Here is a 13,989-nt window from a genome sequence, read left to right on the forward strand (position 1 = left end):
TGAGATATTATATGGCTACAACACTTTCACGCAAAATATATGTGATTTTGTCTTTTTCCTAAGTAAAGAGCTAATTTACTATAAGCTCTCATGTTAAATCTAAAGTTTCTAAATAACCTTTTACAGACAGAAATATTGTTCCTCATTGAAATGATTTACAAATTCTTTCTTTAAGTTGTCAGTTATGAATTTAAAACCATGTCAGCATTGCCCTGTACCATGTCCTAACAAGGAGCAGTAGATAATGTTTGTATCAAAGGTTAAATGGACATACTGCTGAATATTACATTGATTGTTTGTAAAAAACATGTTTTTTTATAGAAATATGATTATTTATAGACCAAATTATTTATTCGCTGTATAAATTAATAAAGCCATCAAACTATTTATAAATTGGTGTTTTTGTTGTCAACATGATAGCTCTTATAATACTAGTAATCACTTTTATTAATTCAGATTAACAAGGAGTGGCAAAGCGTGGCATTATCCCCCACGCCTCACAGTTGGTATAAAAACCCAAATTCATCATGGTCAAAGTAACAATTATTCAAGTATAACTTTAAATGTGTGCGAGTATTGTAAAACTGAAAAAATAACAGCAGGTAACAAAAAGTAACTGTAATTTGGTATTTTTGAGTTTCCATGGTAACAGATTTGTTTGTTTGTGTTTCACGGGCCATCGACAACTAAGGTCATTTAGGGCCAAACTACATGTCATGTATAGCAGGACAGAAGACGAGTAATGATTGCATCTAAAAGATTTGGATAAGACATAGCTAAGTAAGAACTAAAAACCACAGATTGTATATAAAGTTTGATTTTATAGAAAGATTGTATGGTATAAAATAATTTTGGTTAAACCACGTGAAAAAACTCATGCAATGTTGATAAAACGACAAAATGTTGGGTTGATAAGATGATAAGATGGAAAACGTTCATATATTTTGTTAAAAATGACGATCTCTCTGAGATAGTTGAAAAGACGATTATGTCTCACAACATGGAACAATGTGTATATGTCGGCGACATTGTAATACTTATCTCGTATGTGTTTAAAATCAATACAGTGCACTAAAATAAATTCTACTGTATATGCATGGCATGTAGGAGGATCCTCCCCTCTTAATAGATAGAAAAGTGTAAAATATGTGTGTCCAGGTCGGAGCCGAGAGAGAACAGCTTCCTCTCTGTGGTCTTTCCAACTGACAGTTTAGGATTAAGTTTAGGTTGTATTTTAAACAGTTTATTGTTTGTTTCGGTAGACCACCTTTATTGCCAATGGTGTTTGATAGCTGACTGAATAGAAGGTTTGAAATAAGTGTATGGTTGTTTCAAATCTGTTTGTGCTAGACGAAGAGCAGTCTAAGCTACCCTATCGGCCTCTTCGTTCCCCTTTATACCCACATGACTGAGAATCCAGAGATAAGTAATTGGAGTTTTAGAAGATAATCGAAATGTTCGGATCAAAAGATTTTGGATTAATGGGTTTCTTGATTTCAAAGCCTGAAGAACCGAAAGAGAGTCGGGACAGATGATTGCCTTTTCAATGCGGTGTTCTTCGATATGGTCAAGCGCCAGACCGATAGCACATGCTTCAGCAGAGAAAATGGAGGCAACATCCGGGAGTCGGATAGAGGAGCAGTGATTAGATTAAGCATACTGCCACAACATTACATCATCTTTGGCCCTCAGTGTAAACTGAATATGGTCAGGAAGCCCAATCACTCCCAATATTTGTGTTCTTCGGGTAATGCACTGAAATTTGCCACAATGATTCCTTTTCAATGCGGTGTTCTTCGATATGGTCAAGCGCCAGACCGATAGCCACAACATTACTGCCGCAACATTATCACCATCTTTTGAGCCCTCAGTGTAAATCTGAATATGGTCAGGGAAAGCCCCAATGCACTCCCGAAAGGAGGATTTGTGTTCTTCGGGTAATGCACTGAATTTTGCCCTCTCATGTAGAGATAAATTGATATCAGGTGTCTGAATGAATCATGGTTGTACATCCGATACGGTGTACTCGTCTCCTGCAAACATTTTGAAATTCTGATGCCAAACTATCGCAACATTACCACCATCTTTTGAGCCCTCAGTGTAGATCTGAATATGGCCAGGGAAAGCCCTAATGCACTCCCGAAAGGAGGATTTGTGTTCTTCGGTTCATGCACTGGATTTTGCCCTCTCATGTAGAGATAAATTGATATCGGGTGCCTGAATGAACCAAGGGGGTATATCCGATAAGGTGTACTCGTCAATGGTGTCGAAATTTATATTTAGTTCCTGCAAACATTTTGAAATTCTGATGCCAAATGTCGGTATGACCTTTTGATTTTGTGTACTTATTTCTTGATGTTGTGGATTGAATACAAGGTTAAATGCGGGCTTTTTTTATTGGAATTCAGTTGAGCAGCATACTGTAAGTTTTACTTTCGTCGATTGTCCAGAGATGGCTCATTAGCTTCCACATGGAGAATTTTTACAGGTGTTGTTCGAAAAGCTACAAGTGCGAGACGCAGTCCCTGATTCTGTATAGGGCAAGCATCTGTAAATAACAGCTGCGAGCCGATCCATAGACAATCGAACCGTAGTCAATATTTGATCTAATTAGTGCCCGGTAGACACATAGAAACATTTCACGGTTTACTCCCCTATCAGAATGGGAAAAACACGCAGAATGTTCAGCATTTTCGAGCACTTATCCTTCAGATGTTCTCTATGTGGAACAAAGGACAGTTTCGAATAAAATATTATCCAAGAAATTAAGTTTGTTCAACTACTGGAATTTTAATTCCATTGAGTGTGAGGTCTGGATAGTTGTGTGGTTTTCGTTTGTGACAGAAATGCATGCATACAGTTTTTGATCTTGAAAATCTAATGCCATTTTCGTCAGCCAAATTATGTAATTTGCCTAAACAATGTTGTAGTTGTCGTTCTATAGTGTGCACGTTTTTTGATCTGTAACAGATCTGTAAAAAATACAAATTTTTATCTTGCTATAATTGATTACTGTGACCTTGAATGACAGTCAAGGTCATTCAAACTATTCTGAACCAGCATACTACAGACCCAATATTGGGTGCTAAAGGGCCTCTTACTTTTAGAAAGTGGAAATAAGTTGTTTAAACATTATAATTTCTTTGACCTTGTGACCTTTAATGATGGTCAAGACATTCAAAGTTAAAAAGAGTAAGTGACTTACAATTCACATGTTTTGTTTGTCATTTGGCATTCATCTATCCCAAGGTAAACCCTATAAGTAATAAAACAAAACTTGTATTAATACATAGCAACTGTCCTCAAAAGTCAAAACTGATAAGGACTTGTAGAAAAATTTGATTATGAATAAATATACTGGATATATACATATACACTGTGTATTGTGGCTCACCTTAAAATCAGTGTGTCCACTCTACTTGTAGTTGAAATGCTGTTAGGTCCATATCTATCAGTAAAAATCCTTCCCTTAAAGATGCTCCACCGCCGACGGAGCATAAATGATATTCATCATTTGAACAATAATTGGTGTTTAATTGTGTATATAAATGCCTAATAAACACAAAAAATAACATAAACTAATTTATTTTGCCTTTGTTGCATGCGCAATCAATACTTCATTCTATATAAGATATAGTGCCACGGAATTTTTTCGGGATGCAATTAATTATTTTTCATATTTTTGACTTGAAGAAAAATCAGAAGCTCAAATTTTTGAATGGTGGTAATGGTGTAAAGTAAGTAACTTTTTTAACTGAGGAAAAATACAAAATCGTCTGCTCCTGTTTTTGATAGTGAAAAAATACCATTTGTCAGCGGTGGAGCATCTTTAAAAGTTACCAGTGTATCTGAAAATATCAATATTCAGATTGTCAATTCATGTGTTAATTCATATATGACTAGTACTACCAAGAACAATACAATATATACACTGACATGTTAAGTTATTAACTCACTGAAAGCAAATAAAAAGGGGAAGTAACTCAAATAAAACAGATATAATGAAATATTATCTTTATTTTAAAGTGATTAGTCGGACAAAGAAGCCCAGTCTATTAAATGCATTCATTGGCCTTCTAAAAGTCTTTGTATATTAAAACGACAGTCAAGTTCTGCTTGCGTTGTCCATTGTTGACCATTGAAGTTACGGAAAAGCCCCATGTAAAGTAAGCACAATTCAAAAAATAAATTTGGCTTTAATTACTCTAGATTTGAAAGTGAGGATACAATGTACATGGAAATGTCAACACAAACAAAGTCAGTCAGGAGGACATGTTATGATTCCTAAATTAATTTCTTCACATGCCAATCAATGTTGACAGGAAATTTTATTTTTCTCTTTCATAAGAAATCATCCTGGACATATTACCACCATTTTTACCGCTTTCCTTTGCCCGACTATTCACTATAATCATGAACTTTTCTTTTTTTTAAATCTAAAATAAGTGAAATATATTTATCATATCTAGGCTTTTTCTATTCTCTCCATACATGTAAGTCTTAGTGATTAGCCTTATCTTTGAAGGCCGACATAATTTGTACATGTCGACTTTGTTCCTTCAAAATTATACAACATAGTAAGTTTTCCGACTTTTCTCACATGAAGCCTCACATTAATTTTTCTTGTCGAATTTAATAGACCTTCGAGCTTTTGCCCTCCATATTTTAAAATTTGTTATAGTTTGAGACGGTTGGCGAAGCCAAGTACTGTTTCAGAACTGCATTTCTACCATATCTATTGATAAATGAATCATTTGAGAGAAAGAACTTTGTAGGTTTTGTTACGGTTTTTGGTATATTTTTGTAGCGATAGAAGTGAGCACTTATGTGAACATTTTAATGGGGTCATCGAGGTTAAAAAATTATCCTCGATGAGCTCCTTGGCGTATAAGGTTTTAAACTGAGCCCAATCCGCCTTATGTAAATTCCAACAAGGAATAGGCTCCTCAAGTTTTGGTGACCCTATGTTTTTAGTATAATTGGAAAGTGATCGCTCCCATAAAGATCATCGTTGACCCCAATCATAATCCAGAAGGTAGGGTGTAAATATGTTGGGGCATTGGTGACATCAGCTGTTTTTATCAATAAACTCCTCGATACGTCTACCTCTATCGTCAGTGCCGGGGGAGCCCCAGAGGCTATTATGACCGTTAAAGTCATCCATGATAATATATGGCACTGGTAGTTGCGATACGATGTTACTAAGTTGATCACAACTAACTGGAGTATTTGGAGGTAAATATAGAACAGACTGTTATTTTTCGGTGAAGAGTTGCACATGTAAGGTGGTATTTAGCTGGATGTGTCTGCGGGGGACGTTTTTATGTACCGCCACCGCACACCACCTGACTTTTGTTGGAGTGATGGTGTATAATGTAAATTGTCTTAGATTGATGGTGTCTTTGAGCATTACTTCTTGGAGACAGAATATAGATGGGTTCTTTGTTTATATAAGATGTTTAAGTTCTTCTATGTTCGCTTTAAATCCGCGTATGTTCCATTGTATGATTGTATTTGTCATGGTGCTCCCTGAGGATAGTTTGTCGGGCCGACAGGACTACTTGAAGTAGGTTGTTTGGTGACGATAAATGTGCTGTCACCAAACTCGCTGTTGTCCGAAAGAACATCATAGATGTTCCGACCAAGGACAGTGTCATCTGATCCTTAACTGGGTTTGTTGTTTATTGCAGGCAGCCTCGACAGCTTTACCTTGGTGATATTGGTCTGCCGTTGCTCCTGCGGTGGTTATTTGCTGGTAGCTTGGCGTCATCAGTATTGCTTTTTAACGTCAATAGACGATTGAGATAGTATGTCTATGACGAGCGGCGGTAAGTTTTGTTCGTATGCTTGGTGTTATTTGAATTTTATGTTGTGTAAGTCCTGAAGACGCCGGTGGGATTGGCGTTTTAACTCCAGGTGGCCCAGCGGGTGACCCAGCAGGTGGTTTTGATAGTGGCTTGTTCTGCGGTTTAGTTGGACCCCGCTAGAACCTTTTCGGGTCCCCACGATTACTTTGCAGGCCTCAGTACAAGCAACGTCTTGGACATTATTGCCCGAAGCAATCTTATCCACTTAGGCCACGACGGAATCGTGCTTGACGGTGACACTGTCAACCGGTGTCTTTGCGGGTGTGACCTGCGCATAGGTGGACATATTAGTGTCCGAACTCTCAACTATCATCCTAGCCTCAGGGAAAGAGACACCACGGGTGTATTTGACCCGCAATATCTCCCTCTCCCGAGTCCGGGAAGGACAGACTCGAGCCGACGCAGCATGATCACCGTTGCAATTAACAGTGAAGGTTGACAATGCCACAGTCGTCTCTTTCATCATGACCTTCTCAGCCGCAGAACTGACATACCATCCTCCGTCTACATTTGCTCTCATGATGGCCGTACCTCTGGCAGTTACGGCACTTCAATGGATTTTGGATGTGGACGTTGACAGTGTAGCGCGAGTAACCATCAGTAACGATCTGTGGTAACGTTGGTGTAGCGAACGTCAATATGAATGTATGTGTTGGGACCAAGCCCCCACTCTTTCTGGACATAATGCGTTTTACATAGAAGACCGGAGTGCACTCCTCTTAGAAGTTAGATAGTATGTCGACCTCATTGCCATTGCGCAAGTCCGGACACCTGATTACTCCCTTGCTGCAATTCAATGACGAGTGAGGTTTTACACACACACTGAGGCCGGCAAAACTGTTGGTTCCAAGGAGGTTCTCCGCGTGTTGCTTGTGGACAACCTCTATTAGGAGATCTCCCGATCCCAAAGGCTTGACAGATTTGACGTCACCAGCAATGCCTTTGATTCCCTTTCGCAATAATAGAGGCGATATCCCAGCAGTGGTCTTGCCGCTCTGAGTAGAGGACATGATCAGAAACTGTGGAAAAGTTATATTGGATGAATTGTCAACATTAGTTTTGGGTTCGTTTTTGGAATTTCATTTTGTTTCATTTGTTTTATTATTGGAAGCCATCTGTGAGAGTTGTATATCATTCGCTACCTGTGCCCCCACCGGCCACGAAGCCCAACATGGGGACACTATCAACGACATGGATATTCAGTGTAAAAGTGGGAACCTAGGAACCAAGGGGACTGCATGACCAGCCGATTGATAATACATGGCCCATATTACCTCTAGTCTGAAGCCAAAGTAGTGTGTAGCAGTAAAAAAACCCAAGAAAACAGAACAAAACCTATTCAACTACCAGGACCTTCTTCCCCCGGATTCGAGATGCAACCCATGGCAAACAGGTTGGCTCAACTTGGAGCTACGATGAAAGCCTTCAGCTTCACTGATATCATGCTGATGCACATCACACCCCCAAAATTGGTGTGCATCCACAAGAGACCGGGCACCCAGTCTGGGGACGTGTAAACAGCTTTCATGGAGACCTCACTGAAAACAGAAAAAAAAAATCCAAAAATTGAAGGTCCGCAACAGCAAAAAGCACAACCATGACACTTGTCTGATACAGAAAACTTCATAGGCTGCGTTGAATGGTTTTGGAGTTACAGCCCGGAAACAAAACAAAACAGTAATTTGCTATTTTTGACTATATAATTTTCAATGGTAACGGAATATATTCCAAAAATGGAAGGTCCGCAAGAGCAAAAGACACAACTAGGGTACTTGTCTATGTATACAGAAAGTTTCAATGAGCTATGTTTAGGTGAACGGTTTTGAAGATATAGCCCGCAAAAGAATCACGGACAGACGGACAGAGTCCGATTTATATCCCACGCTAACGCGTTTCACGGAGATAATAAAGCAACTAATGTACCTTTTTGCTATAAGTTATACATCAGGCTCAAGAGCTTACTCACGGTAATCCAGAAGAAAACAAATAAAACAGGTCAAGGTGATAAGGTCGACTGTGAAATGTTATATAGTAGTAACACAAATAAAACAGGTCAAGGTGATAAGGTCGACTGTGAAAATGTTATATAGTAGTAACACAAATAAAACAGGTCAAGGTGATAAGGTCGACTGTGGACTGTTATATAGTAGTAACACAAATAAAACAGGTCAAGGTGATAAGGTCGACTGTAAAACGTTATATAGTAGTAACACAAATAAAACAGGTCAAGGTGATAAGGTCGACTGTAAAACGTTATATAGAAGTAACACAAATAAAACAGGTCAAGGTGATAAGGTCGACTGTAAAACGTTATATAGTAGTAACACAAATAAAACAGGTCAAGGTGATAAGGTCGACTGTGTTATATAGTAGTAACACAAATAAAACAGGTCAAGGTGATAAGGTCGATGTGAAATGTTATATAGTAGTAACACAAATAAAACAGGTCAAGGTGATAAGGTCGATGTGGTGTTATATAGTAGTAACACAAATAAAACAGGTCAAGGTGATAAGTCGACTGTGAATGTTATATAGTAGTAACACAAATAAAACAGGTCAAGGTGATAAGGTCGACTGTGAAACGTTATATAGTAGTAACACAAATAAAACAGGTCAAGGTGATAAGGTCGACTGTATGTTATATAGTAGTAACACAAATAAAACAGGTCAGGTGAATGTTATATAGTAGTAACACAAATAAAACAGGTCAAGGTGATAAGGTCGACTGTGAATGTTATATAGTAGTAACACAAATAAAACAGGTCAAGGTGATAAGGTCGACTGTGTTATATAGTAGTAACACAAATAAAACAGGTCAAGGTGATAAGGTCGACTGTAAAATGTTATATAGTAGTAACACAAATAAAACAGGTCAAGGTGATAAGGTCGACTGTAAACTGTTATATAGTAGTAACACAAATAAAACAGGTCAAGGTGATAAGGTCGACTGTGAAAGTTATATAGTAGTAACACAAATAAAACAGGTCAAGGTGATAAGGTCGACTGTGAAATGTTATATAGTAGTAACACAAATAAAACAGGTCAAGGTGATAAAGGTCGACTGTGGACTGTTATATAGTAGTAACACAAATAAAACAGGTCAAGGTGATAAGGTCGACTGTGAAACTGTTATATAGTAGTAACACAAATAAAACAGGTCAAGGTGATAAGGTCGACTGTGGACTGTTATATAGTAGTAACACAAATAAAACAGGTCAAGGTGATAAGGTCGACTGTGAAATGTTATATAGTAGTAACACAAATAAAACAGGTCAAGGTGATAAGGTCGACTGTGGACTGTTATATAGTAGTAACACAAATAAAACAGGTCAAGGTGATAAGGTCGACTGTGAAATGTTATATAGTAGTAACACAAATAAAACAGGTCAAGGTGATAAGGTCGACTGTGAAAACTGTTATATAGTAGTAACACAAATAAAACAGGTCAAGGTGATAAGGTCGACTGTGGACTGTTATATAGTAGTAACACAAATAAAACAGGTCAAGGTGATAAGGTCGACTGTGAAATGTTATATAGTAGTAACACAAATAAAACAGGTCAAGGTGATAAGGTCGACTGTGGAAATGTTATATAGTAGTAACACAAATAAAACAGGTCAAGGTGATAAGGTCGACTGTGAATGTTATATAGTAGTAACACAAATAAAACAGGTCAAGGTGATAAGGTCGACTGTAAAACGTTATATAGTAGTAACACAAATAAAACAGGTCAAGGTGATAAGGTCGACTGTGAAATGTTATATAGTAGTAACACAAATAAAACAGGTCAAGGTGATAAGGTCGACTGTGAACTGTTATATAGTAGTAACACAAATAAAACAGGTCAAGGTGATAAGGTCGACTGTGAAATGTTATATAGTAGTAACACAAATAAAACAGGTCAAGGTGATAAGGTCGACTGTGAACTGTTATATAGTAGTAACACAAATAAAACAGGTCAAGGTGATAAGGTCGACTGTGGACTGTTATATAGTAGTAACACAAATAAAACAGGTCAAGGTGATAAGGTCGACTGTGAAATGTTATATAGTAGTAACACAAATAAAACAGGTCAAGGTGATAAGGTCGACTGTAAAATGTTATATAGTAGTAACACAAATAAAACAGGTCAAGGTGATAAGGTCGACTGTAAAACGTTATATAGTAGTAACACAAATAAAACAGGTCAAGGTGATAAGGTCGACTGTGAACTGTTATATAGTAGTAACACAAATAAAACAGGTCAAGGTGATAAGGTCGACTGTAAAATGTTATATAGTAGTAACACAAATAAAACAGGTCAAGGTGATAAGGTCGACTGTAAAACGTTATATAGTAGTAACACAAATAAAACAGGTCAAGGTGATAAGGTCGACTGTGAAATGTTATATAGTAGTAACACAAATAAAACAGGTCAAGGTGATAAGGTCGACTGTGAAATGTTATATAGTAGTAACACAAATAAAACAGGTCAAGGTGATAAGGTCGACTGTGAACTGTTATATAGAAGTAACACAAATAAAACAGGTCAAGGTGATAAGGTCGACTGTGAAACTGTTATATAGTAGTAACACAAATAAAACAGGTCAAGGTGATAAGGTCGACTGTGAAACTGTTATATAGTAGTAACACAAATAAAACAGGTCAAGGTGATAAGGTCGACTGTGAAATGTTTATATAGTAGTAACACAAATAAAACAGGTCAAGGTGATAAGGTCGACTGTGAAATGTTATATAGTAGTAACACAAATAAAACAGGTCAAGGTGATAAGGTCGACTGTGAAAATGTTATATAGTAGTAACACAAATAAAACAGGTCAAGGTGATAAGGTCGACTGTAAACTGTTATATAGTAGTAACACAAATAAAACAGGTCAAGGTGATAAGGTCGACTGTGAAACGTTATATAGTAGTAACACAAATAAAACAGGTCAAGGTGATAAGGTCGACTGTGAAATGTTATATAGTAGTAACACAAATAAAACAGGTCAAGGTGATAAGGTCGACTGTGAAACGTTATATAGTAGTAACACAAATAAAACAGGTCAAGGTGATAAGGTCGACTGTGAAATGTTATATAGTAGTAACACAAATAAAACAGGTCAAGGTGATAAGGTCGACTGTGGACTGTTATATAGATAGTAACACAAATAAAACAGGTCAAGGTGATAAGGTCGACTGTGAAATGTTATATAGTAGTAACACAAATAAAACAGGTCAAGGTGATAAGGTCGACTGTGAAATGTTATATAGTATAACCAAAACAGGCAGTATAGGTCGAGTATGTTAAGTTAACACAAATAAAACAGGTCAAGGTGATAAGGTCGACTGTGGACTGTTATATAGTAGTAACACAAATAAAACAGGTCAAGGTGATAAGGTCGACTGTGAACTGTATATATAGTAGTAACACAAATAAAACAGGTCAAGGTGATAAGGTCGACTGTGAATGTTATATAGTAGTAACACAAATAAAACAGGTCAAGGTGATAAGGTCGACTGTGAACTGTTATATAGTAGTAACACAAATAAAACAGGTCAAGGTGATAAGGTCGACTGTGGACTGTTATATAGTAGTAACACAAATAAAACAGGTCAAGGTGATAAGGTCGACTGTGGACTGTTATATAGTAGTAACACAAATAAAACAGGTCAAGGTGATAAGGTCGACTGTGTTATATAGTAGTAACACAAATAAAACAGGTCAAGGTGATAAGGTCAACTATGGACTGTTATATAGTAGTAACACAAATAAAACAGGTCAAGGTGATAAGGTCGACTGTGGACTGTTATATAGTAGTAACACAAATAAAACAGGTCAAGGTGATAAGGTCGACTGTGAAATGTTATATAGTAGTAACACAAATAAAACAGGTCAAGGTGATAAGGTCGACTGTGAAATGTTATATAGTAGTAACACAAATAAAACAGGTCAAGGTGATAAGGTCGACTGTGAAACGTTATATAGTAGTAACACAAATAAAACAGGTCAAGGTGATAAGGTCGACTGTGAAACGTTATATAGTAGTAACACAAATAAAACAGGTCAAGGTGATAAGGTCGACTGTAACTGTTATATAGTAGTAACACAAATAAAACAGGTCAAGGTGATAAGGTCGACTGTGGACTGTTATATAGTAGTAACACAAATAAAACAGGTCAAGGTGATAAGGTCGACTGTGACTGTTATATAGTAGTAACACAAATAAAACAGGTCAAGGTGATAAGGTCGACTGTGAAATGTTATATAGTAGTAACACAAATAAAACAGGTCAAGGTGATAAGGTCGACTGTGAACTGTTATATAGTAGTAACACAAATAAAACAGGTCAAGGTGATAAGGTCGACTGTGGACTGTTATATAGTAGTAACACAAATAAAACAGGTCAAGGTGATAAGGTCGACTGTGAACTGTTATATAGTAGTAACACAAATAAAACAGGTCAAGGTGATAAGGTCGACTGTAAAATGTTATATAGTAGTAACACAAATAAAACAGGTCAAGGTGATAAGGTCGACTGTGAACTGTTATATAGTAGTAACACAAATAAAACAGGTCAAGGTGATAAGGTCGACTGTGAAATGTTATATAGTAGTAACACAAATAAAACAGGTCAAGGTGATAAGGTCGACTGTGAACTGTTATATAGTAGTAACACAAATAAAACAGGTCAAGGTGATAAGGTCGACTGTAAACGTTATATAGTAGTAACACAAATAAAACAGGTCAAGGTGATAAGGTCGACTGTACTGTTATATAGTAGTAACACAAATAAAACAGGTCAAGGTGATAAGGTCGACTGTGAAATGTTATATAGTAGTAACACAAATAAAACAGGTCAAGGTGATAAGGTCGACTGTGAAATGTTATATAGTAGTAACACAAATAAAACAGGTCAAGGTGATAAGGTCGACTGTGAAATGTTATATAGTAGTAACACAAATAAAACAGGTCAAGGTGATAAGGTCGACTGTGGACTGTTATATAGTAGTAACACAAATAAAACAGGTCAAGGTGATAAGGTCGACTGTGGACTGTTATATAGTAGTAACACAAATAAAACAGGTCAAGGTGATAAGGTCGACTGTGAAATGTTATATAGTAGTAACACAAATAAAACAGGTCAAGGTGATAAGGTCGACTGTGAACTGTTATATAGTAGTAACACAAATAAAACAGGTCAAGGTGATAAGGTCGACTGTGTTATATAGTAGTAACACAAATAAAACAGGTCAAGGTGATAAGGTCGACTGTGGACTGTTATATAGTAGTAACACAAATAAAACAGGTCAAGGTGATAAGGTCGACTGTGGACTGTTATATAGTAGTAACACAAATAAAACAGGTCAAGGTGATAAGGTCGACTGTGGACTGTTATATAGTAGTAACACAAATAAAACAGGTCAAGGTGATAAGGTCGACTGTAAATGTTATATAGTAGTAACACAAATAAAACAGGTCAAGGTGATAAGGTCGACTGTGTGTTATATATAGTAGTAACACAAATAAAACAGGTCAAGGTGATAAGGTCGACTGTAAAATGTTATATAGTAGTAACACAAATAAAACAGGTCAAGGTGATAAGGTCGACTGTGGACTGTTATATAGTAGTAACACAAATAAAACAGGTCAAGGTGATAAGGTCGACTGTGGACTGTTATATAGTAGTAACACAAATAAAACAGGTCAAGGTGATAAGGTCGACTGTGAAATGTTATATAGTAGTAACACAAATAAAACAGGTCAAGGTGATAAGGTCGACTGTGAACTGTTATATAGTAGTAACACAAATAAAACAGGTCAAGGTGATAAGGTCGACTGTGGACTGTTATATAGTAGTAACACAAATAAAACAGGTCAAGGTGATAAGGTCGACTGTAAACTGTTATATAGTAGTAACACAAATAAAACAGGTCAAGGTGATAAGGTCGACTGTGAAACGTTATATAGTAGTAACACAAATAAAACAGGTCAAGGTGATAAGGTCGACTGTGGACTGTTATATAGTAGTAACACAAATAAAACAGGTCAAGGTGTAAGGTCGAAGTTATATAGTAGTAACACAAATAAAACAGGTCGACTGTAATTATAGTTATATAGTAGTAACACAAATAAAACAGG

This window comes from Argopecten irradians, chromosome 3 (assembly GCF_041381155.1).
Source record: "Argopecten irradians isolate NY chromosome 3, Ai_NY, whole genome shotgun sequence".
Classification (NCBI taxonomy): domain Eukaryota; kingdom Metazoa; phylum Mollusca; class Bivalvia; order Pectinida; family Pectinidae; genus Argopecten; species Argopecten irradians.